Source organism: Neoarius graeffei, chromosome 11, assembly GCF_027579695.1.
Source record: "Neoarius graeffei isolate fNeoGra1 chromosome 11, fNeoGra1.pri, whole genome shotgun sequence".
NCBI lineage: Eukaryota > Metazoa > Chordata > Actinopteri > Siluriformes > Ariidae > Neoarius > Neoarius graeffei.
Genome location: NC_083579.1, coordinates 30489070 through 30514295, shown reverse-complemented (window position 1 = coordinate 30514295; position 25226 = coordinate 30489070).

The following is a 25226-nucleotide window of genomic DNA, read 5'->3' as shown; positions in this document are numbered from 1 at the left end:
CATTACACCACCGTGCCGCCCACTGATCTTTTCAATATTTATGAAATGAGTCTCCACTGCTAGTTTACACTTTGCAGTATCTTTGTAACATGCCTAGCTATATATTTTTTGTCTTATAAACATCAATAGAAAGAGGGGAAAAAAGATAAGCTGTTAATGGAATGAGTGTTTAAAGCTGCGATAATGCAAGAAAGAATGGGAACTAACTTGTTTGCTGGACATTCTATTACATTAAATGTAACTATAAATGGCTAAAAATTATGACATTTTTTACAAAGTAAAAATAATGCAAATGTTATGGAATAAAAAGCGACAAGATGTTCAGTTTTAGGGTGTTATTCAATAACTCTGCCTCACAATGCTGACTGTTTTCCTCATCCAGACTGAAACATCCATTTTAGTGTTCAAGGTAATAAAGTGTGCTACTTTTTTTTTTGTAAACCCTTTTTGAGTTGTCAAACACATTCCAAATGACTCAGCAGTTCATCATTTTGATTTATGGTTATCGTTTTTACAACTCCTCGATCTGATTGAACTTTTCGGACATTTCAGAAATTCGAGGCTTATATTCAGTGCTAATTTTCAGCATATTTTGCATATCGTAGCACAAAGTTTTGCTTTCTGACCTGGGAAAGTTTTCAAGATGGTGGATTTTACGCTTTTTGGTTTCTTGGTCACCTATGTTTCTTTTTCTTCAAGTAAATAAGAGGAGCTGGTGAAGGAACGACTGTTTATAGCTACAATAGCACAAGTTATAACAGGAATTATTCTATCCACACTCACTGGATATGATCAATCATGCGCTCTGATTGGCTACTCTACTACTAGGATATCAGCTCATATCCTTGACTTGCAAGTGACGTCAAAGTAAAATAGAAACCTGGACGTCGGCCATGTTGGTGGATATACAAATGCGGGATCAAACGACATTCCATACAAAACATAGTCACATGTGCGCAACTCTCTTTGTTTTTCCACTGCTTTAAGCGTTCTTTTAGCTCTGCCATATCTTTGTGCTGTATATGGTTGTGGTCACAACAGTACTCATAACAGTGGCACGTTCTGATTTTTTAGAATTCCATCCATGATTCGGAAAGAGGGCGAGGAAACTCTGAGGCTTAGTACGGAGAGGAGACGAGCATGGCTGAACAACATCGGCAGGGCTGATCTAACGGAGGCTAAAACCAGAACAGCTCGTGTTTGCAGTAATCACTTTATCTCCGGTGAGAGTCAAAAGTTTTCTCGATATCATCATGGAAGAATTTTATTTCGTGTTGCTAGAATTTTGCTATAAAATGAGCATTCTCTTATCATGGTTCACTCGGTTATTGTTATAATTTTAATCTGTGTATTACCATTTCGCTTCTAGGAGCACCAGCAAAATTATACAATAGAAACAATCCAGACTGGACACCCACTCAGAACATGGGCTATGTTTTGTCCAAGGTCGGACTTGATTCTTTGGCAGCCAAACCAGATAGAACATGATATCTGGGTAATCAGTGGTTGTTAGAAGCATCTTATCTTCAGAAAAGTCTGACTTTTTTAAATAATATGGGTCAAAACCACACATATCTATCTTCTCTTTGTATTCTATCTTCACTCGACTGTTCAAATCGTGGTAATACTGAGAAAATTCAGCATTGCTTACAGACACTCTTTCAGCGGCTGCCATTCTACTTGCTTTGTATATCCACCATCATGGTGGACATTCATGATGTAGCACATTTTGATCACATGGTTGCAAGTCATCTATACCATGAGTAGAGAAAAACAAAATGGTGGAGCGTGTTGATGAACCAATAGAGGACAAAATAAAAACCTTACTCAAAAATAAAACCTATCCATCCATTATCTGTAGCCACTTTATCCTGTTCTACAGGGTCACAGGCAAGCTGGAGCCTATCCCAGCTGACTACAGGCGAAAGGCAGGGTACACCCTGGACAAGTCGCCAGGTCATCGCAGAGCTGACACATAGACACAGACAACCATTCACACTTACGGTCAATTTAGAGCCACCAATTAGCCTAACCTGCATGTCTTTGGACTGTCGGGGAAACCGGAGCACCCAGAGGAAACCCACACGGACAGCATGCAAACTCCACACAGAAAGGCCCTCGTCGGCCACTGGGCTCGAACCCAGGACCTTCTTGCTGTGAAGCAACAGTGCTAACCACTACATCACTGTGCCACCCTAAAGCAAAACCTAAAAAAAATGCAAAAAAGCAACAGAATATGGAATAACAGTATTTGATGGTAAGAACATATCTTTTTTATTTTTCAAGAATTATTATTATAGCATTTTTCACAAATTGCTACTGTCATTTCACCAGTTTGTTTACATTCTAAGTGGAAATGATTTTGTTGGACGTTTTGTATAAAGTTTTTATTTCTCGAATTTGCAAAAAATAAAAATGCTCTTTTTCTCAAAATCCAGTGAATGTGGATATAATAAAATTATTCCACTCAATCTCATCGTACATGGCTTATAGCCAACTCTGTGCTACTATTATTTCGTGGAATAACTGTTAATTAGTTTGTTTTGTGTAGGTTTGTAATATGAGTGAAGTACAACACTGCTGTTGCAATGAAATAATCAATGTCAGCGTGGTAACCATAACTCCACTTCATTACACATATACAGTATATGTTTAACAACATGACTATTTATTATTATTATTATTATTAGTCAAGTCACTTTATTTGTATAGCTCTTTTAACAGCAGACATAGCAAAGCAGCTTTACAGGAAAATAAAGACTTTCAACATATGAACAATTTTTATCCCTAATAAATCTATTTATCCCTACATATTATTGTACTTTCACCACATAATTAATTAATGGCTTATATAATAATAATAATAATAATAATACTAATAATACTAATACTACTACTACTACTAATAATAATAATAATAAGCCTAAAACGAAGGCTACGGTCACTCAAGCATTTCCAATGTACATTTTGATCACAGAAACATGTAAAAATGCTAAACTTAAATCTACGACTGAGACATCCTGTATCTGTGTACATACGGAGAGTGGCTTTCTTAAATTTCATTAAATCTCTGTACTACATTCCGGCACATTGCTGAGCATGAAAATTTTGTTTATGGTGGTGTGAGACACCCGGGCCTTCTGTAATGGATATTCAGAGACACAGAACCTCAATCTAAGACGCTCTTCATCCACGTGGGATGAAAGTTATTCGTCACATTTCCTGTTTACGCCGCATGCAATGAGATGGATTTGTTTCTACCCGGGGTTATTGATAAAATTTATATTTTTCCATAAGCAGTCATAAAAAGCTTTAGTGCTTGACGTGTGGGAAAGAGTAAGGACCAGTGCTGTGTTGGTACACTCACAAGCTGGCAGATAGATCGAGCGAATTAAGAGGCGAACGCAGCGCCACTATAAACATGTTTCAAATATGATAATGCCAGTGAGAAAGGTTCATCGCAAGCAAGGAAACAACACAACACAGGGTAATCAGACACGACACCCATCGGCTATCCTTCCACAAGCTGCCTGTGATGGCAGTGTAACGTATTAGAGCATCAAGAGTAGCACATGGAAGTGTGATTTACTTTTTAAATTATGCATCGGGACAGACACAAGCTAGGAAAAAATGTCAAATCAATGCATCAGATTTTTTTTTCAAAAGTTTATGAACTCCAATATTGACATGAGTGACCTACTTAGTATTAATCAATCATGGGTGTCATGGATTGTTTTATGTTTCGAATGTGTATCCATCAAGATTGCCAGGCTCATGTTTTTTCCTCACAAAATATTCTACAGTAGCTTTGGAGCATGCTTCTGGTTTGAAAACGCGTGTTTTTTGGGCTATTTAAACAATAGTCAGAAGATCTTGTTTAAAAACAAATAATCTGAACAAAATGTAATCAATTTCTGCAAACAAAGGGGAAGTGTAAGTCCAGACAGTATGGCTGTGATGTACAGAACCATTTCTAGTGCAAAAGATTGGGAGTGAGATGATAAAAAAAAAAGTGTATTGCAAAACACTGTAAATTAGAAATGCATGTGCACCACGATTGTCTTGTTTCACGTTGCTTTTCTCAAAATCTTTGGGCTTGTTTTAGGTTTTTTTTGGGGTCTCTGCCATTATGTTTTTTCATCTGTCCATCTAAGATTCTCATTAGAGCGATATGTAAAGTGGTCGGAGGATGTTTGTAAGATTTATATGGCTTTATTATTGCAACCAGTGGATACATTGATTAGATTTTAGGACTTGGATCACAGTGAGATGAAATATCTGAAATAGTTTTTCTTCAATAGCTTCCTTCTTGTTCGAAGTATATTTTAAAAGGCATTTCAGTATCAGGCGGCACGGTGGTGTAGTGGTTAGCGCTGTCGCCTCACAGCAAGAAGGTCCTGGGTTCGAGCCCTGGGGCCGGCGAGGGCCTTTCTGTGTGGAGTTTGCATGTTCTCCCTGTGTCTGTGTGGGTTTCCTCTGGGTGCTCCGGTTTCCCCCACAGTCCAAAGACATGCAGGTTAGGTTAACTGGTGACTCTAAATTGACCGTAGGTATGAATGTGAGTGTGAATGGTTGTCTGTGTCTATGTGTCAGCCCTGTGATGACCTGGCAGCTTGTCCAGGGTGTACCCCGCCTTTCGCCCATAGTCAGCTGGGATAGGCTCCAGCTTGCCTGCGACCCTGTAGAAGGATAAAGCGGCTAGAGATAATGAGATGAGATGAGATGAGTTTAACTTATATACCAACTTGTAGTGGTTAGCACTGTCGCCTCACAGCAAGAAGGTCCTGGGTTCGAGCCCAGTGGCCGACAGGGGCCTTTCCATGTGGAGTTTGCATGTTCTCGCCGTGTTCCTCCGGGTGCTCAGGTTTCCTCCACAGTCCAAAGACATGCAGGTTAGGCTAATTGGTGGCTCTAAATTGACCGTAAGTCTGAATGTGAGTGTGAGTGGTTGTTTGTCTCTACGTGTCAAGTCTGCCATGATCTGGCGACTTGTCCAGGGTGTACCCGCCTCTCAACTATAATCAGATGGGATAGGCTCCCGCTTGCCCCCAACCCTACACAGGATAAGTGGTTACAGATAATGGATGGATGGCTATATACCACCTTTCTCACACCCAAGGTCACTTTACAATTACAAAAAAAAAAGTCCACCAAAAGAGGTCAGGATGTAACTCCAGTGGCGTAGCTGGCCACAGTCCCACCAAAAGGCGTACGAAGATAAATCCCTCACTGCTTGCACAACCGCCATGATGCCCAAAAGTGTTGGGCAACTCCAATGTTAAAGAGAGCAACAAGCTCACTGCAGCCCATAGAGAGCAGAACATGCATCACCCATGGTGGACCAAGGCCTGAGGAAACCGACGCCCAAAACTGGGTCTGAAGCTATGCCATAACCAGCAGACAAAACATTCAAACAAGGAACAAACATCAAACCATACAAACACAGAAAGAAAAAAGAGAAAGGGAAAAAAGAAAAAGCTCTGTTGAGAAGTTGCAGCCAAAATGTGCACAGCGTACTCTCAACCGGAAACGGAAGTCACCTACAAGGCTAAATCTGATTGACGTGTTTTAGCTAGCTATGTGAGCTATGTCAGATTAAGATGGTTGAGCATTATTTTCACTCACCTTGACATTTTTCAAACCTAGCTAGCATTCGGTGCAGCATTGTTTGCATCCCTGAGTTGCTAGCAATTAACTGATTTTTCATTACCTCCGCCAACTTACAAGAGTACAATACAAAGACCAGAGTCGTTGAGGGGACAGTGGAGAGGGCGAACAAGTTGAATGACTTCTTCAATCGGTTCAACCAGCCCACGTCCCCCCCACCCTCTCCCTCACTGCAGCCATCTCTCCTTCTTCCCTCAACACACCTCCTCCCAGTCATCACAGCAGCCCCCTCCTCCCCCACCTCAACACAGACTCCTCTATGCATTACTGCAGACCAGGTCAGAGGTCAACTGAGGAAGCTTCACCCCAGGAAAGCAGCAGGCCCGGACAAGGTGTGTCCACGACTACTGAAGACCTGCGCTGCTGAACTGGGTGAACCACTCCAACACATCTTCAACCTCAGCCTGCAGCTGGGGAGAGTGCCAACCCTCTGGAAGACATCATGTATCGTTCCAGTTCCCAAAAAGAATCGGCCCAGCAAGCTGAACGACTTCTGACCGGTGGCACTCACTTCACATCTGATGAGGACATTGGAACAGATCTTCCTCAGCCTCCTTAGACCCCAGGTACAACATGCCCAGGACGGTCTGCAGTTTGCGTACCGGGCAGGTGTTGGTGTGGAAGACACCATCCTCTACCTGCTACACCGAGCCCACTCTCATCTGGATAAGGGAAATGGCACAGTGAGGATCCTCTTCTTGGACTTCTCAAGTGCCTTCAACACCATCCAGCCCCTACTGTTTCAGGACAAACTAAACAGGATGTGAGTGGACCCCTGCCTGGTCACCTGGATCTCCAGCTACCTCACTGACAGGCTGCAGTACGTCAGGCTGAAGGACATCACGTCTGACACTGTAATTAGCAGCACTGGAGCACCCCAGGGCACGGTGCTGGCCCCTCTCCTCTTCACCCTGTACACCGCGGACTTCTGCTACAACTCGGAGCTGTGTCACATTCAGAAGTTTGCCGATGACACAGCCATCGTTGGGTGTATCAGTGATGACAGAGAGGAGGAGTATAGGAGCCTGGTGAGGGACTTTGCTGTGTGGTGCAACAGGAACCATCTGCAGCTCAACATCTCGAGGACCAAGGAGCTGGTCATTGACTTTGGGAGATCCAGACCAAGGTTACGACCAGTTCTGGTCGAGGTGGAGGCTGTGGATTCGTACAAGTGCCTCGGGCTGTGGCTGGACAGCAAGCTGGACTGGACTTGCAACACCAATCACTTATACAGGAAGGGAGGCTGTGGTCCTTTAACATCTGCAGGAAACTCCTGTGGATGTTCTATCAGTCTGTGGTCGCCAGTGTCCTGTTTTACACCGTGGTGTGCTGGGGGGGCAGCACATCCAAGAAGGACACATCCAGGCTGGAAAGACTGATCAGGTGGGCCGGCTCTGTGGTCGGCATGAAGCTGGACTCTCTGGTGACGGTGGCAGAGGTCTATGGACAAACTACTGAACATCATGGACAATACCAGTCACCCTCTGCACACCGTCATCAGCAACCAGAGGAGTCTGTTCAGTGACAGAATGCTCCTTCCCAAGTGCAGGACGAACAGACTCAAAAACTCCTTTGTCCCTCACACCATCAGACTATACAACTCCTCTCTGGGGGGAGGAGGGGTAACAGGAGGACAGAGGACGGGAAGGAGCAGTAGCCTAGCCTAACAATAAGCAATACCGGACAATGTGCAATATAATGTGCAATATAAAGTGCAATATCTTTCTTGCCCCCCCACACATACACACACACACACACACTTGCCCTAACCCCACTTCTCCTCCCCTTTCCCCCCTCCCCATTCCTCTCTTCCCCATATCTTATTCTTTTATATTTTTATATGTAAATACTTAATTTATTTTAATTTATCTAGAAGTTTTCTCTATTTCTTTTCTCTGTTTATCTGTAAAGATGCTGCTGGGATCTTAATTTCCCTGAGGGAACCCTCCCAAAGGGATAAATAAAGTTTTATCTAATCTAATCTAATCTAGGGCGGCATGGTGGTGTAGTGGTTAGCGCTGTCGCCTCACAGCAAGAAGGTCCTGGGTTCGAGCCCCGGGGCCGGCGAGGGCCTTTCTGTGTGGAGTTTGCATGTTCTCCCTGTGTCCGCGTGGGTTTTCTCCGGGTGCTCCGGTTTCCCCCACAGTCCAAAGACATGCAGGTTAGGTTAACTGGTGACTCTAAATTGACCGTAGGTGTGAGTGTGAATGGTTGTCTGTGTCTATGTGTCAGCCCTGTGATGACCTGGCGACTTGTCCAGGGTGTACCCCGCCTTTCGCCCATAGTCAGCTGGGATAGGCTCCAGCTTGCCTGCGACCCTGTAGAAGGATAAAGCGGCTAGAGATAATGAGATGAGAATCTAATCTAATCTAACTTTGTTGGAAGAGGTTATGTTTTCGCCTCCATTTGTTTGTTTTTTCCCAATGTAACGCAAAAAGTAGTGAACGGATTTTGATGAAATTTGGAGGAAAGGTGGGCCAGGGGCCAAGGAACAATTGATTAGACTTTTAAACAAATCCAGATATGTATGCAGATCCAGGATTTTTTTTCTGTTCTCAACATAACTCAAAAAGTAGTGAACGAATTTGGATCCATAAGTGCTAAAGAAGGCAAATGGACTTGCTTGAAATCCTTGAAGATGTTTCATCTCTTTTCCAAAAGGCTTCTTCAGTTCTTTCAAAGGTGGGCCCTTGTTACCACCTTACCAACCTTTCCTCCAATTTCCATGAACTGAAGAAAGCTTTTGGATGAGAGGTGAAAAGTCTTCAAGGATTTCAAACAAGTCCAGTTGCCGTCTTTCGCATCTATGGATTACAATGATCTGGATGACTGAGAGCCTTCACAGACAATGGATTTGGATGAAATTTGGTGGACAGCTTTAGTATTATCCTAGCTTCAAGTGTTTTGATTTTGATGTTGATAATATGTGCCTTGACAGAGATATACACTCTACCAAATGCCCTTATCAGGTTACTTGTATTGTTGGAAAATTCTGTAGATCCTTTGATGGCCATCATTTCTCATGAAATACAAATCTATTGCCATTATTTTGTGCCATCTAGTAAAAAAAAAAAAAAAGATTTTTTTTTCATGAGTATATTAGCAAGGTATCAGTTCCTATTATTGCTCTCGTTATTACTCGGCATCCCTGCTAATTTTCGGTTAACAAATAAAAAGCATTGCAGATGCAAAAAAGGAGATGAGCTAGCACAGATCTGAGAAGAAGAGAAAAAGAAAGAAAGGGATACAAATTTCCCAAATGCTGCCACACCATAGGTGAAATAAGATTGTCACTCTAATGCCTCTCTGAGCTCCTGATGAGCTTGGGAATAAATATGCAAAAAAGGGCTTCCAGGGAGGGAGGGGGTGAAAAAAAGAGGCAATCAAGGAGAGCAGCGGCCCAGGCTGGACTATAAATCTTTGTCTGTTTCAATTGCGAGTGTGGCTGAAATGGTGTAAAATTCGAGCAGGGATGTCATCAATTTCTGTTAGCTCCTCTGTGCCTCTTTGTGTCGACATGCCTGCCGTGATTGATTGATTTTGTCACTCGGGCTCGGTTCACAGTATGTTAACATGGAAGGGCAGAGTTGGGTTATGGAGAACGAGGTATTAGAGTTCTGGATGTGACTGGACGCTCAGCCGTGACGTCTCCATCCCTCTGTCGTGTCATTATCATGAGCTGGGCGATGATGTGTAATAATAATAATAATAATAATAATAGGCTTTGGAAGTGGGAAGAGGAAGTCATAGATTTGTGTCCTGTTAGCTCAGTTACTACTGCATAAGTATTCACCCCGATTAACTTTTGCATATTTTGTAGTGATTCTGCACTGGATTTTGACATGCTGCTTTGTTTTCACTTTGGCTAACATTTTCTTACATTACCCACAATGCCATTTCTACTTGCTGATCATGGTGTAGTGGGATTTAACCCTTGCTTTATCTGTACCTTAAAACAGTGATGCAGCGGTGCTTTAGTGTTTTATTCTGTCCAGCTTTTTCACCTCATCAGCATCATGCTCTTCATCTCATAGATCGCTAACTAACCAAAACAAGTCTTTGCCATAATTTGGCGCAAACCAGTCATATAGCTTTGGCTCCAGTATTTCCTCTGATGTCTCCAACATCTTTTACGTTGGAGTTCTTGTAAATATCACTGGAAAAATCACTGGCAGTAAGAACAGAAGCTTGTTTGTTTTTAGGAGTGAACACCAAAACCTGAAACCTTATCACTTATTTATTACTATTTTTATTAAACGTATCTGTTCTAGTGATAACAACAGACTCCTATGACGTTAAGGCATAAGTCCTTCAGGACCTGGTCTTCCCAGGCAGTCTCCCATCCCAGTACTAACTAGGCCCTTGAGACACATAGGGCAGTGATGATCCCTGTTTCAATAGCCCTCAGCCTCTCGCCTATATAGCTAAGGTTACAGTGGGGGGCTAGTCCTCTGGTAACCGCGAGAGTTTGACTCTTTTAGCATGCCTTGCCAGACGGTAGTAGGTACCATTTTTTATGATGGTCTTTGGTATGACCCGACCACGAGTAGAACTCATGATCTCCCAATTGCGAGGCAGACACGCTAACCACTAGACCAGCTTATGGTCCTATGACATTAGCGCTACATAAAACTCACAAGAATAACAACAATACAGCAACAAGCAACACATTGGCACCAAAATCACTAAACACAGCAGAAATATTTCAGTGTAAACATATTTAATACATTTCAGGGTGGAGTGTTCTTCTGAAGATTGGATTTATTAGGAATTTAGATATGTCTGATGCTAAAACGTCACCTGGTGACAAATATCTGATTATAGAGTTAGATATGGATTATAGAGAAAGCTTTTTTTCCTTGAAATGTTGGACATGAGTCAAAAATGTTCTAAAGTACAAACCCTTTGCATATTAATGTTATAAAATCTGTCATATATGGACACATGCAGTGTGTATGCAGTGTGTATCAGTGCTGTAAGGTCAAACTGAAGACTTGTGGAAAAATCTAAAACCGCATTAACGTGATCATTGCATGATGATTTATCTCCTCTGATCTCCCTTCGTCTCGAAATAAATAAATAAAGAAAAATAAAGAAATAAAGAATCTGTTCTAAACAATTAAACACATACGGGGAGTGTGCAGTGTGTTTGTGGTAGGTGTGATAGGCCCGCGATTGTTGATAGGATCATGTGCACATGTGCTATCACACTAGCGGTGGGAGAGAGTCCAAGCAAGGAAACACACTTTCGTTTTTAAACCTGTTTGGTGGAAGTCTCACCATGAGGCCTGAGCTAAAGTGAGACTCGTGTTTCCTGCTTTTAATTGGGCTCGTGTTTCTCCCAGACAGCGATCAGGAGCAACGCACAAAGACACACGATTGGCAAACATTGTGCATTTAGTGTGTGTGTGTGTGTGTGTGTGTGTGTGTGTGTGTGCATGTGTTTGTGTGTGTGAGTGAGTGAGAGAGAGAGAGAGAGAGAGAGATATGCTGATGACACACACACACACACACACACACACACACACACATTTACGACTATTCACTTTATTACTTTTAGCTTCTTCCTGTAAAACGTGTACTAAATCTTTCTCTCACTCATCTAAAATATTCACTGTACATCTACTGATTTGTTTGTTTAATGCTATTATTTACCCACTTATTTACTGTGAATAAAATCAGTAATCAAAGGTCTCGTCTCATCTCATCTCATTATCTGTAGCCGCTTTATCCTGTTCTACAGGGTCGCAGGCAAACTGGAGCCTATCCCAGCTGACTACGCGTGAAAGGCGGGGTACACCCTGGACAAGTCCCCAGGTCATCACAGGGCTGACACATAGACACAGACAACCATTCACACTCACATTCACACCTACGGTCAATTTAGAGTCGCCAGTTAACCTAACCTGCATGTCTTTGGACTGTGGGGGAAACCGGAGCACCCGGAGGAAACCCACGCGGACACAGCGAGAACATGCAAACTCCACACAGAAAGGCCCTCGCCGGCCACAGGGCTCAAACCCGGACCTTCTTGCTGTGAGGCGACAGTGCTAACCACTACACCACCGTGCTGCCCTTGTAATCAAAGGTATCAAAGTAATTTAAAATAAATTGGTTTATTTTCAGTAAACCTACTTGTTTACTTTACTGTAGCCAAAATCCGATCCTTAATATTACCAAAAGTACTGAATATTTGATTTATTTATTGACTGAAGCTAATAGATAACCTCAAGTTCAATTAATTTTAATTATTAACATAATTACTAACACTGCCAATTATTATTATTATTATTATTATTATTATTATTATTATTGTTGTTGTTGTTGTTGTTTTACTTTTTGAATTTAACTTAACTTTTTTAACTTGATTTCTTTTATTTACTTCTTTATTTACTTATGTATGTACTGTAAATACAAATAAAACAAACATTTATTTGATTGTGTATTTTATTACATTTCATAACTTGTTCGATACTTAATTATTTATTTTTTGTTACCAAAACCTAATCCTACTATAAAATACATTTTCTTTCTTTCTTTCTTTCTTTCTTTCTTTCTTTCTTTCTTTCTTTCTTTCTTTCTTTCTTTCTTTCTTCCTGTATTTCCTTCTTTTCCTCTCTCCATCTCTCACTTTTTTCTCTCAAGTTTTCTTTCTTTCTTTCTTTCTTTCTTTCTTTCTTTCTTTCTTTCTTTCTTTCTTTCTTTCTTTCTTTCTTTCTTTCTCTTTCATTTACTTCCGATTTACATTTGCTTTCTTTCTTTCATTTACTACTTTCCTTACTCACTTCCTTCTTTATTACAACTTGATTCCTGAGTGTACCTCACTGCTGAGTGTTCTCTTCCTGATCAAATTTATTTATTCATTTATTTACACACTTACTGGAAGGAAATCCTAATCTTACTTTTGAGAGTCAAGATGATTTTGGGGTTGAATTCTTTCTTTCTTTCTTTCTTTCTTTCTTTCTTTCTTTCTTTCTTTCTTTCTTTCTTTCTTTCTTTACTTCCTTCCTTCCTTCCTTCCTTCCTTCCTTCCTTCCTGCACTTCAAATGTTTGATCACAATAAACGACTTTACCATTCTGTCTGATTGATTCACTCATTGTTTATTGAACCTTAAACCTAATCTTCATCCCAATGATCATAATGATTGATTATTTTAACTGGCTTGGAATTAATTATTCAGGATAAAAACATTCATACTGACTAACAGGTACTTACTTTACTCGCTTGGGTTTGGATTTATACTTGAAACCTTATACTCACTGATCAATATGATTTATTTATTTATTGAATTTTATTCATTTTATTCATTTATTATATATTTATTATTCCTTTATTATATGCGTAATGCGTTTTTACTTAATTATTTGACTTCATGTCTTTCAGGATGAATAATGTGATTATTGCTTGTGAGCCTCTTTAATAATCAGTGCATACATTTTCTTTTACAGTCTGAAAAAACAACAACAGTTATTTTGAATGCTAACCATTTCATAAGCAGTAGTTTTTGCATATTTTTTCTTCCATTTCTGACTCAGCACACACTCAGCAGCTCTGTGCTCATGACTTCAGAGATGTCAGTGATTTGTTCAACTAAAATTCGGCTTCGCTCAGCTTCCAGCACGATGGCTTTTATTCAAAGAGTTGTAAAGACATGGACGAGGAAGGTCAGGAGCTCAGACATCATTTTCATGGACTCGCTTTCCCGTGTGTGTGTGTGTGTGTTCCGTGTCTCGACTTCATCCTCTCCATCCCCATTAGGTGAGGAATCCTGGCAGATAATTTGTTTAGTAAATGAAACAGATGTCTTTTTTTTCTGTATATTTTTTGGAGTGTGTTCCCCGGGGGGGATTCTCCTCTCGTCGGTCCGGCGGGTCAGGCGGAACACACCCGAGGGCTAGTTGGAGGGAAGAAAAATAACAAGGCGCGGCGAAGTGCCTGGGGACCGCAAACATCATTCACATCTCCCATAATCATCAAGGCGATGCTCGGATGCCTCCTTAATTTACATAATACCATCCTGACACTTTTACTCCAGCTATCCATCACGGCAGGACGAGGCCTTTCTCCTTCCTGTCTCTTCTCCTCTCCCCGATTGTGTCTTGTGTTTATCTGCCCAAGCACAAATGATTGATTTCCCACTGTTTCTCCCCCTTATGTTCAGCAGATATGAATTTTTTTTTCCCGCGGAATGATGAAGCACAGACTCAGCTAATAATAAACAGAAATACGGTATTCAAAAAAAGAGACTTTTTCACTGGTGTCTGTCGCACTTTGGGTTTACGCGAGGACAAATGATACATTGAGTAATTGATGCTTCTTTTCTCAGTGCTTAAAAAGGGCTGCTGTTTATTTCTCCATTTTGACATGATGTCATAAAAAGTAAGATTTGAAAGAGAGAGAGAGAGAGAGAGAGAGAGAGTAATGCAGAGTCAGGCACAAGTACATTCCTGTCTATGAAGAGATTAAAATGTGACCTGAACATGACTGTGGACACACTGCATTAATTTAACAAGCATCGCCAAAGACGGAATGATTTAACACTGATTCTGATGCCACACTACGAGCATATGGCTAAAAATAAGTCGACACCTGATGATCTTACCAATGTGTTGTTGTTGAACATCTGATTCCAGAGTTGCTATTAAAGGAGAACTGAAGGCAATTTTTTTTTATTATTAAAATTCTATTTATCTCATTTTATTAAATATAGGGGGCGACACGGTGGTGTAGTGGTTAGGGCTGTCGCCTCACAGCAAGAAGGTCCGGGTTCGAGCCCCGTGGCCAACGAGGGCCTTTCTGTGCGGAGTTTGCATGTTCTCCCCGTGTCCGCGTGGGTTTCCTCCGGGTGCTCCGGTTTCCCCCACAGTCCAAAGACATGCAGGTTAGGTTAACTGGTGACTCTAAATTGACCGTAGGTGTGAATGTGAGTGTGAATGGTTGTCTGTGTCTATGTGTCAGCCCTGTGATGACCTGGCGACTTGTCCAGGGTGTACCCCGCCTTTCGCCCGTAGTCAGCTGGGATAGGCTCCAGCTTGCCTGCGACCCTGTAGAACAGGATAAAGCGGCTAGAGATGATGAGATGAGATTAAATATAGGAATGCATTTTGACAGCTATTTTGTCACTGCTATAACAAGTTATGAGTGTCTGAAATATGCTCTGTAATATATCAGTCCATATGTCAAAGCAATGGCCGTAAACGAGATTCGTTGAAACCTGTGCGAGACATTGTAGGACGGAAGTAAAATGTACAGCGGAAATCAAAGTGACCAACATCTGCCAATGTTGTCAAAAGACATGCGCGCCCTTTTTCGAATGCTGATGTAATCAAGCCGGAAGCTTTGTTTGTTACCTCCGCCAAGGAGGTTATGTATTCGGTAGTGTTGGTTTGTTTGTTTATTGGTTTGTCTGTTAGCAACATTATGGGAAAAGTTATGAACTGATTGCTCTGAAATTTTTTCCAGAGGCATGACTGGGCACAAGTAACAATCCATTAAATTTTGGCGGTGATCTGGATCACCTTCTGGATCCGGAATTTTTTTAAAGGATTCTTGGCAGAGGTCTGCGTTCTCCGAGTGCTTTTCTAGTTTTGATAGCAATCAGGAAAGTTTGAAAAAAGTAGGCAGTAATCATCATTTAAACTTGTTTTTGTGCAATATTTCATTTGGAAAACAGTTTTCAAAATGGCGGTACTGACACCTGGCTGGCACTTCACATTTTGAAGTCTCGCACAAGTCTCGTGAAGATCGCGCGGATAAGTGACAGCTGCCGTGGACCAAACAAACTAAATTCAACATGGCTAAAAACCAAACAGGCCGATAAGTATAATATTTAATTGCAATTAGTTGCCAATAGAGCAGCATGGTGGTGTAGTGGTTAGCACCGTTGCCTCACAGCAAGAAGGTTCTGGGTTCAGGCCCAGTGGCTGGCGAGGGCCTTTCTGTGTGGAGTTTGCATGTTCTCCCCGTGTCTGTGTGAGTTTCCTTTGGGTGCTCTGGTTTCCCTCACAGTCCAAAGACATGCAGGTTAGGTTAATTGGTGGCTCTAAATTGACCGTAGGTGTGAATGTGAGTGTGAATGGCTGTTTGTCTCTATGTGTAAGCCGTGCAATGACCTGGCGACTTGTCCAAGGTGTACCCTGCCTCTCGCCCATAGTCAGCTGGGATAGGCTTCAGCTTGCCTGTGACCCTGTACAGGATAAGCAGCTACAGATGATGGATGGGTGGATGGATAGTTGCCAATATGAGTCACGATATAAGGTTACTAAGACCGAAAATGTAATTGAATAACATGTTAATTAAGAAACAAAGCAAGTTTAAAAATGAGTTCAGTTCCCCTTTAACAACCTCAACTCTCCCGCGAAGTCTTTCCACTAGATTTTGGAGAGTGGCTGTGATCAATCAGCTACTAGAGCATTACTGAGGTCATGTGATATGGGTATGATGGTCAGCTGTCCACATACTTTTGGCCAGATAGTGTATTTCCAAATTCATAGAAGCTGCTAGAAGTCAAAATGCCATCTGTAAATCTTGCACCAAGTGCTGATAAATCTGTATAACTTTATTTTTTGTTGTTGACCCACCAACATTGCTATCACCATGGAAATGTCATCACCTGAACTCATTTTAACAGCCTTATACCCCTCCCCATACTGTGAAACTTTCCAAAGCAAGACACTGTCCTATAGCTACACCTAGATCCTTCCACTTGCCCATTTTTCCTGCTTCCAACACATCAACTTCAAGAACTGACTGTTCTCTTGCTGCCTAATATATCCCACCCCTTGGCGGGTGCTGCTGTAATGTGATAATCAGTGTTATTCACTTCACCTATCAGTGGTTTTAATGTTATGGCTGAACGGTGTAACTATGATACTAAAGGCTAACTAGGTAAGGCTACATCAAAAATTGCATGCTTCTAGTGCACTACTTTTAGTGCATTCGTGTGTGAAAGAAGTGTGGAACATTTTACACACACTTTGTGATGGTTTTCGATTCCAGTTGGTCAGATGATTTTGGTTAATTTTCTAATTGTAACTGCAGAACTGAGAGTAGTACAACTGCAAATCACAGGTTTACTGTATGGTATTTAACAGTTATTCCATGAAATTGAGTTGCATATGAGCTGTACATGAATGTATGAGAGACTGAATGGAATAACTGTTTTATTCTATCCACATTCACTGGATTTTGAGAAAAAGAGCATTTTTTTTGCAAATTCGATAATTAAAAACTTTATACAAAACGTCCGACAAAATAATTTCGTCTTAGAATGTAAACAAACTGGTGAAATGACAGTAGCAATTTGTGAAAAATGTAGTAATAATAATAATAATAATCATCAGGGCGGCACGGTGGTGTAGTGGTTAGCGCTGTTGCCTCACAGCAAGAAGGTCCTGGGTTTGAGCCCCGTGGCCGGCGAGGTCCTTTCTGTGCGGAGTTTGCATGTTCTCCCCGTGTCCGCGTGGGTTTCCTCCGGGTGCTCCGGTTTCCCCCACAGTCCAAAGACATGCAGGTTAGGTTAACTGGTGACTCTAAATTGAGCGTAGGTGTGAATGTGAGTGTGAATGGTTGTCTGTGTCTATGTGTCAGCCCTGTGATGACCTGGCGACTTGTCCAGGGTGTACCCCGCCTTTCGCCCGTAGTCAGCTGGGATAGGCTTCAGCTTGCCTGCGACCCTGTAGAACAGGATAAAGCAGCTAGAGATGATGAGATGGGATGATGATAATAATAATAATAATAATCATCATCATTATAATAATTCATACCTGCCTGATCCATCCTGATGCCCTACGTCTGGCTGGAGTCTCATTGCATCGCTCCTGTGGAGGACAGCCCCATATGGACAATTGAAAGTTGCACTTGGAAGACGCTCTGGACTCTTACAGTAATGCTTTTATGCCTGAGGACTGCAGTTGACTTGCTAACTTTAGGACTGCAGTTGTCATGAACAGTTTTGCACTCAAGTTTCCATCAATGAATAGTTGATAACTTCAACAAAACAGACTTCATGTTAAAACTATAATGAATTTAATGGTTTCATAGTTATACTTTGTGACTCTATAGAACTTACTTATAGAAGCGAGTTATTTATAATCACGCTATCTGTTATCACCCAAATGAGGATGGGTTCCCTTTTGAGTCTGGTTCCTCTCGAGGTTTCTTCCTCATGCCATCTGAGGGAGTTTTTCTTTGCCACCGTCACTACAGGCTTGCTCATTGGGGATAAAAAAGGGATAAAATTAGTTCATGTTTAAAGTTTTTAAATTTCTGTAAAGCTGCTTTGCGACAATGTCTATTGTTAAAAGCGCTATACAAATAAACTTGACTTGACTTAATTCTTGAAAAATAAAAAAAGATACGTTCTTACCATCAAATAATTTTAATCCATATTTTGTTGCTGGGAAGAAGGTCCTGGGTTCGAGCCCCGGGGCCGGCGAGGGCCTTTCTGTGTGGAGTTTGCATGTTCTCCCCGTGTCCGCGTGGGTTTCCTCCGGGTGCTCCGGTTTCCCCCACAGTCCAAAGACATGCAGGTTAGGTTAACTGGTGACTCTAAATTGACCGTAGGTGTGAATGTGAGTGTGAATGGTTGTCTGTGTCTATGTGTCGGCCCTGTGATGACCTGGCGACTTGTCCAGGGTGTACCCCGCCTTTCGCCCGTAGTCAGCTGGGATAGGCTCCAGCTTGCCTGCGACCCTGTAGAAGGATAAAGCGGCTAGAGATAATGAGATGAGATGAGATGAGATTTTGTTGCTGGGCGGCATGGTGGTGTAGTGGTTAGCGCTGTCGCCTCACAGCAAGAAGGTCCGGGTTCGAGCCCCGTGGCCGGCGAGGGCCTTTCTGTGTGGAGTTTGCATGTTCTCCCCGTGTCCGCGTGGGTTTCCTCCGGGTGCTCCGGTTTCCCCCACAGTCCAAAGACATGCAGGTTAGGTTAACTGGTGACTCTAAATTGACCGTAGGTGTGAGTGTGAATGGTTGTCTGTGTCTATGTGTCAGCCCTGTGATGACCTGGTGACTTGTCCAGGGTGTACCCCGCCTTTAGCCCATAGTCAGCTGGGATAGGCTCCAGCTTGCCTGCGACCCTGTGGAAGGATAAAGTGGCTAGAGATAATAAGATGAGATGAGATTTTGTTGCTTTTTTGTATTTTTGGGGGGTTTGTTTTCAAGTAAAGTTTTTATTTTGTCCTTGGTTGGTTCAGCAACACGCGCCGGCATTTTATTTTTCTCTACTCATGGTATATGAGCTGATAGCCTAGTAGTCAAGTAGCCAATCAGAGTGCACGATGGCTCATATCCAGTGAATGTGAATAAGATAAATACATATAGACCGCGAGCTGGCCTAGTGGTTAGCGTGTTCACCTCTTTACTGGGAGATTGTGAGTTTTACTCATGGTTAGGTCATCCCAAAGACCATCATAAAAATGGTACCTACTGCCATCTGGCAAGGCACATTGCAATACAGATGTGAGTAGGGCACTGGTGCCATGGTGGCGTCCCGCGGGCCGGATCCGGCCCGAATGAACATCTAATCCGGCCCCCTTGCTGATGGCCCTCTAATCGTTCGGCCGGCAGAGAGCCATCAATGTCTGCCGCACCCCATCGAACAATTATTACAGAACAATTACCTGTCTTTCACCGCCGATCGCATTGACGTCAGAGGCGGAGATTTGCCTGATGGCCCTGCCATTTGCATCGGTCCAATTCGCGCCACAGACTGTTTAAAAGCAGCGGCCGAACAGTGAAAGTCAGATCACAACATCGGACGGGGACTCCATACTTCTCCAGCGCAAGATTAATTATTGAATCCATCTCTGCTTTCTCGCTTGCTCTCTCTCTCGTTTCTCTGTTCTCAACTCTATCTCCTCGTTGCCTTCTCTTCGTCTCTGTCGCAGCGCGTGCACTGACCAAGGGACAAGCCGCTCGCTCACTATCAGTCAGTCAGGGTGTTATCAAAAAAGCGGAAGATTGACGCTGAATGCAGTATCTTTCAGGAGAGATGGAAAGAAAAGTATTTCTTTTGGGAAGTGGCGGGCAAACCAGTATGTTTAGTTTGTTCGCAACAAGTGGCTGTGCCAAAGGAGTACAACATCAGACGACATTACGAGACCCACCAGGAGAAGTACAACGAATACACAGGGGAACGTCGGATACAAAAGCTAAACGAGCTCGCCTCATCCCTCCAAAAACAACAAGCAGCTTTCTCAAGATGCCGAGATACACATGAAGGTTCGTTTTAATTGTATATCTTATTCAAGTCTAATTTTTATGTTAACTGCAGCTGTTTTTGAATGGGAATTCTATATAACTTTTCATTTTATTTCTTGTTTAGGGGCAGTGAAGGCGAGCTATGCCATTGCATGGGAGATAGCAAAAGCATCCAAGCCTTTCTCTGAGGGGGAATTCGTGAGGAACTGCATGATAAAGGCAGCGGAACTAGTGTGTCCAGAAAAGCGACAAGCTCTAGCGAACATCAGCTTATCCCGACCTACAGTGACCGAGAGAGTGGAGGAGCTCTCCAGCGACTTGAACAGCCAACTGAAAGAGAAGATTAAGTCTTTCATCGCGTTCTCCATTGCTCTCGATGAGAGCACTGATGTGACTGATACAGCCCAGTTGGCGATATTTATTCGCGGAGTGGATGCTTCCTTACATGTCACCGAGGAGTTTGTTTCCATCGTGCCTTTGACAGACACCACTACAGCTAACGACGTGTTTGTTAGCCTTGTCGGGGCCCTTGACAATCTGGAGGTGGACTGGAGTCGTGCTGTCAGTGTGGCTACGGATGGTGCACCTTCCATGGTAGGGAGAAAGGCCGGAGTGGTTGTTAAGTTGAGAGAAAAGGTACGAGAGGCCAACCCAGACCAGGTATTCTGGAATTTTCACTGTATATTACACCAAGAGGCTTTGTGCTGCAAGAGTCTGAAAATGGAGCATGTTATGAGTGTTGTTATTGCCACTGTCAATTTTATCAGAGCGAGAGGGCTCAACCACTGGCAATTCGATGCATTTTTATCTGAAAATGACATCCACCAGGGCCTTCCCTATCACGCCGATGTGCGTTGGTTGAGCCGAGGCGCAGTGCTCAAACGGTTCTACAAATTGCGCAAAGAGATAGCCGAGTTCATGCAGGCTAAAGGGAAGCCTGTGGAGGAATTGGACGACACCGAATGGACCAGGGACCTTGCCTTTTTAGTGGACATTACCGAACACCTGAACTTATTGAATGTTAATATGCAAGGTCGCAACAAACTCGTTACCGAGTATTACGACGGTGTCCGTGCGTTTCAACGTAAACTTGCGTTATGGAAGGCACAGCTCTGTCAGCGCAATGCAGCCCACTTCCCCTGTTTGAAATCTCTGTCTGTCAGTCATCAGAGCATGGACAAGTATGCAAACTTGCTTTCCGGTCTCATGCACGAGTTTGCCAATCGATTCACGGTTTTCACTGAACTGGAAAAGGACTTTGCGTTTTTTGGCTCTCCATTCACCACGGATGCTTCCGAGGTCCCCGAGGCGATGCAAATGGAACTGATAGACTTGCAATGCTGCACGCGGTTGAAGGACATGTACAAATCTGTTGGTATTGAATCATTCTACCAATCGTTGCCACCTGAGTACCTGACTATCACTGCATTTGCAGGTAAAATACTCTGTATGTTTGGGACAACATATTTATGTGAGCAGGCATTTTCAGTTATGAATATTAATAAATCGAAAATGCGCAATCGTATGACACATGGACATCTCAATGATGTCATGAAAATAGCCACGGCCCAGAGCCTGTCCCCCAATGTGGACAAGCTGGTGAAAAATAAAAGGCTTCTGGCTTCGACATGTAAAATGTAGCTGGCTTGTCTGCCCATGTAACATAGTGCTGTGAAGTAATGATTGGGAGGGTATGTTTGTGGGAGTGGGAGTTTGTGGGAATTGTTTAAGTTAATGTACCATCTGTTATTTATGTCTTTTTATTATTAAGTTCTAGTGAATATTTAGTCACTTGGCCTGTTGGTGGAGTACTTAACCTTGGCACATCTTTTGACTTCTTTAGGGCTACTTAGGGCCATCTTTTTTAATTGGCCTAATTAGGCCTGTGTATTGACATGGTTTTATGTGCAAGTTGTCAATAAATCTGATCAAAGTAATTTACAGTTTAGTTGTGTTTTTATGTGTCCTTGTCCATTTTGTTGTTTTTTTATTATTTAAAAAAACAAACATTTATAAATAATATTTATATTCATAAATGATATCAAATAGTATGTCTATTTGTTTAGTGTTTGGTCTTGTCACGCCGGTAATGCGGCCCCCTGAGGTCCCACTTGAAAACAATCTGGCCCCCTGACCAATTTCACCCTGGCACCCCTGGAGTAGGGAGTCAAACTCTTGTGCTTACCAGAGGACTAACCATGGGCGATTGCTCTAAGACAACAAGGGAGGCTCAGCCTCCTCTAAAAATGACGAACATCGTGTAGGATGAATTGCGCTAGGCTTATGTTATAGCCGACCTTATAACATTGCTATTTCAGATCCAGAATCATAGAAATATATGTGCTCAACCCAACTACAGTGCGAAATCATTCCGTTATAACTTTCCCCAGTTTGCCTAATGTGTGCGTGAGTTTTTCCCCCTCGTGACAGCGCGATGCAGCCCAGCCTCAGTGGACTTCAATGGCATTTGGGAGCTATGCGCTTTTCAATCTCAAAATGCAAGACGATTATTGGACAAATACTGCGAAAACGCCTGCCCCACGGACTCCGAGCCTCACAGTGGGAGGGACATGGCAGTTTCTGCGAGGAGACTGGTGATTGGTGAAAGCGGGCGGATATTTTCTTTGATTGACAGCTCGTTTCAAATATAGACAGGCAGCGGTGAATCTCAGTTCAGTCCCATGCGGATTCGCAAGTGCTGTGGTGTATTGTAAGAGATCAGCTTACATTTCGATTTCATTCATTACATACGGTTTCTACCAGCTTTTTTAGTATGTATATATTTTCATTGTAAAAAAAGTGTAAATATAGTGTTGTCAAGTTTGCTATCTTAGTTCCAGAAATTTCGTTTATTTGAGTGACTGAACTTGAACTTGAGGGGGCTAGTCAGCTAGCAAGAAAGCTGCGCATGGATGCCAAGCATTGCTGATTTAATTTTGGCGAAGCCATTTGCCAGTCTTCCTTTCGAGGAAAAAATTAAAGAGCAGGGTAGACCAACGCCTCATATTGACTTGGTGAAAAAGGTAGGGAATAATACTCGTTCCTTTCAGCTCTCCTGGTACGAGAAAGTGAATTGGCTAACAGCAAGTGACCCACATCAACAACAGTAAATAGGCTACTTTAGTAATATGTCATGGATGGACCAAAAATATAGAATCTATTTAAAATGTTTATGCTGAGTATATTATATTGGAATATATATTTTTCTGGATATGAATTAAACACAGCTACAATTTGGAAAACATTTTTAAACAAAAACACAGCCGAGAACATTTCACACTACAGGCCTGGATTAAAAGTGAAGGGTTATCAAAATTGTCAATAGAACATTTCTCAGTCAAAATAAGTAAAATATAGGGAAAGTGTCATTGAATGAAATGTGTGGCACCCAGCTCTATGTTTGGCTCCCCAAGGTCAGTGCTTGTGCCTATTCCAGAACACTCTGCTGTTACTGCTGAGGTTCCTGACAAAGAGCTGCTTTCAATAATGATCAATTTTTAAACAACATGCCACAATTTTAAAATATAAAATGTTAAAATATACTCCTCCCCCCCAACACCACCATCATGTATATTGGACAGTAGGCTAATGGGCCAATAGAACCTGTTATTTCACAGTTTGTGACCCTGCCAACAATCAGCCAGATCAGAGGCAAGAGTATGGGCAAAATTGATGTGTTTTTTCTTTTTTCTTTTAAAATCTGGAAATAGCGTAACCGACCAGCCTCCCCTGTTTGAAAGACTACCAGCCGCCACTGGGACTAACCCTAGCTATGTAATAGGTGAGAGGCTGAGGGCTAATGGAATGGAGATCTGTGCCACCCAATTTGCTTTGTGGCATGGGAAGGACTTTAATATATATTTATGCACTACCTAAAAGCAGAGCTCCCGATGAGTGTAAAACATGTTTGTAAGTGATGGCCAGAGCTGTTACTCGTTATTCATATTACAGTCGGAGCTGTCAGCCCAGGAAGCTGTATTTGTTATGCTCCAGACACTCGCTGTTGTGTTTTTATTCACCTTGTGCCTCTGTCAGAGGTTTAGCATGGTATGTTGTAAAGCTTTGCTGTCTGTCATCCTGATATGTCGTTCAAGCACAATGTAGAGTTTGTGTGTGCTGTTTATTGAGTGTGTTTTATTTGTGTTTGGTGCATTGGTTGAACTGTGGTTTAGCACAAGATTGAGCGCAGAGGCTAATGATACACATTTGGTGAACTTGTAGAGGTTTGCACACTTGGTTGAGCGGCGCGAGGTGTGTAATGTTCAGAGGTGGACAGTAACGGAGTACATTTACTTGAGTACTGTACTTAAGCACACTTTTTGAGTATCTGTACTTTACTTGATTATTATTTTTTGGCAACTTATGACTTGAACTTCACTACATTTGAAAGACAAATATCGTACTTTTTACTCCACTACATTTCTATCAAGATCCTCATTACTTGTTATGATGAAGCAGCTAAGAAAGTGGATGTTTTTTTCTTTTCCTTTCTAAAACATGATTGGTTTTTTGCAGGTGACACTGAGACAGCCTATCAGTAATCACTAGGGTCACGTCACATCCACAGACTATATAAAATCAAGCTCAATGATTTCCCCGCAGCATTATTTAACACACAGTTGATGGCAGAATGGAAGGAGATGGTTCTTCTGGGGAATGCATGCACTCATGGCCATACCTATAACCCATGTTTCAGTTTTCTGAAAAGAATAAAGATTCATTTCGTTTTAAATGTTTGCTTAAAATGGATCACATCATGGCCTGCAAAAACTTGCCATCTGACCTGCAGAAGCATATTGAGGTATGTACACATTTTATTCCAAGAGAAAGCTTGCAATGAAGTTGTCTGTGCTTTTAGAGCTAGCAATAACATTGTAATACCTATGCAGTCTGGTTAGTCAAATGACTTTCTATGGATTTGCCTTTCAAGTTGCCATAGCCTTGTCCACGGCTAAGGTTAACACATAAAGAGTTAACTTGGACACTGTTAGTTAGCATGTAGTAACGGAGTTATGCTAACATCCATCCATCCATCCATCCATCCATCCATCCATCCATCCATTATCTGTAGCTGCTTATCCTGTTCTACAAGGTTGCAGGCAAGCTGGAGCTTATCCCAGCTGACTATGGGTGAAAGGCGGGATACACCCTGGACAAGTCACCAGGTTATCGCAGGGCTAGTTATGATAACATGAATAACGTTAACTTATCTGAAGTCCTTTCAAAAATGTTTTAGTATAATCTTACCAAATAAACAGAATGTAGAAATCTTTCTTTTCTAGTAATGTTAGCTACCCAATATAATTTTAAGTTTGAAAAGAGTTTGCTAGCATGTCAGGTGGTGCTTCACTGACT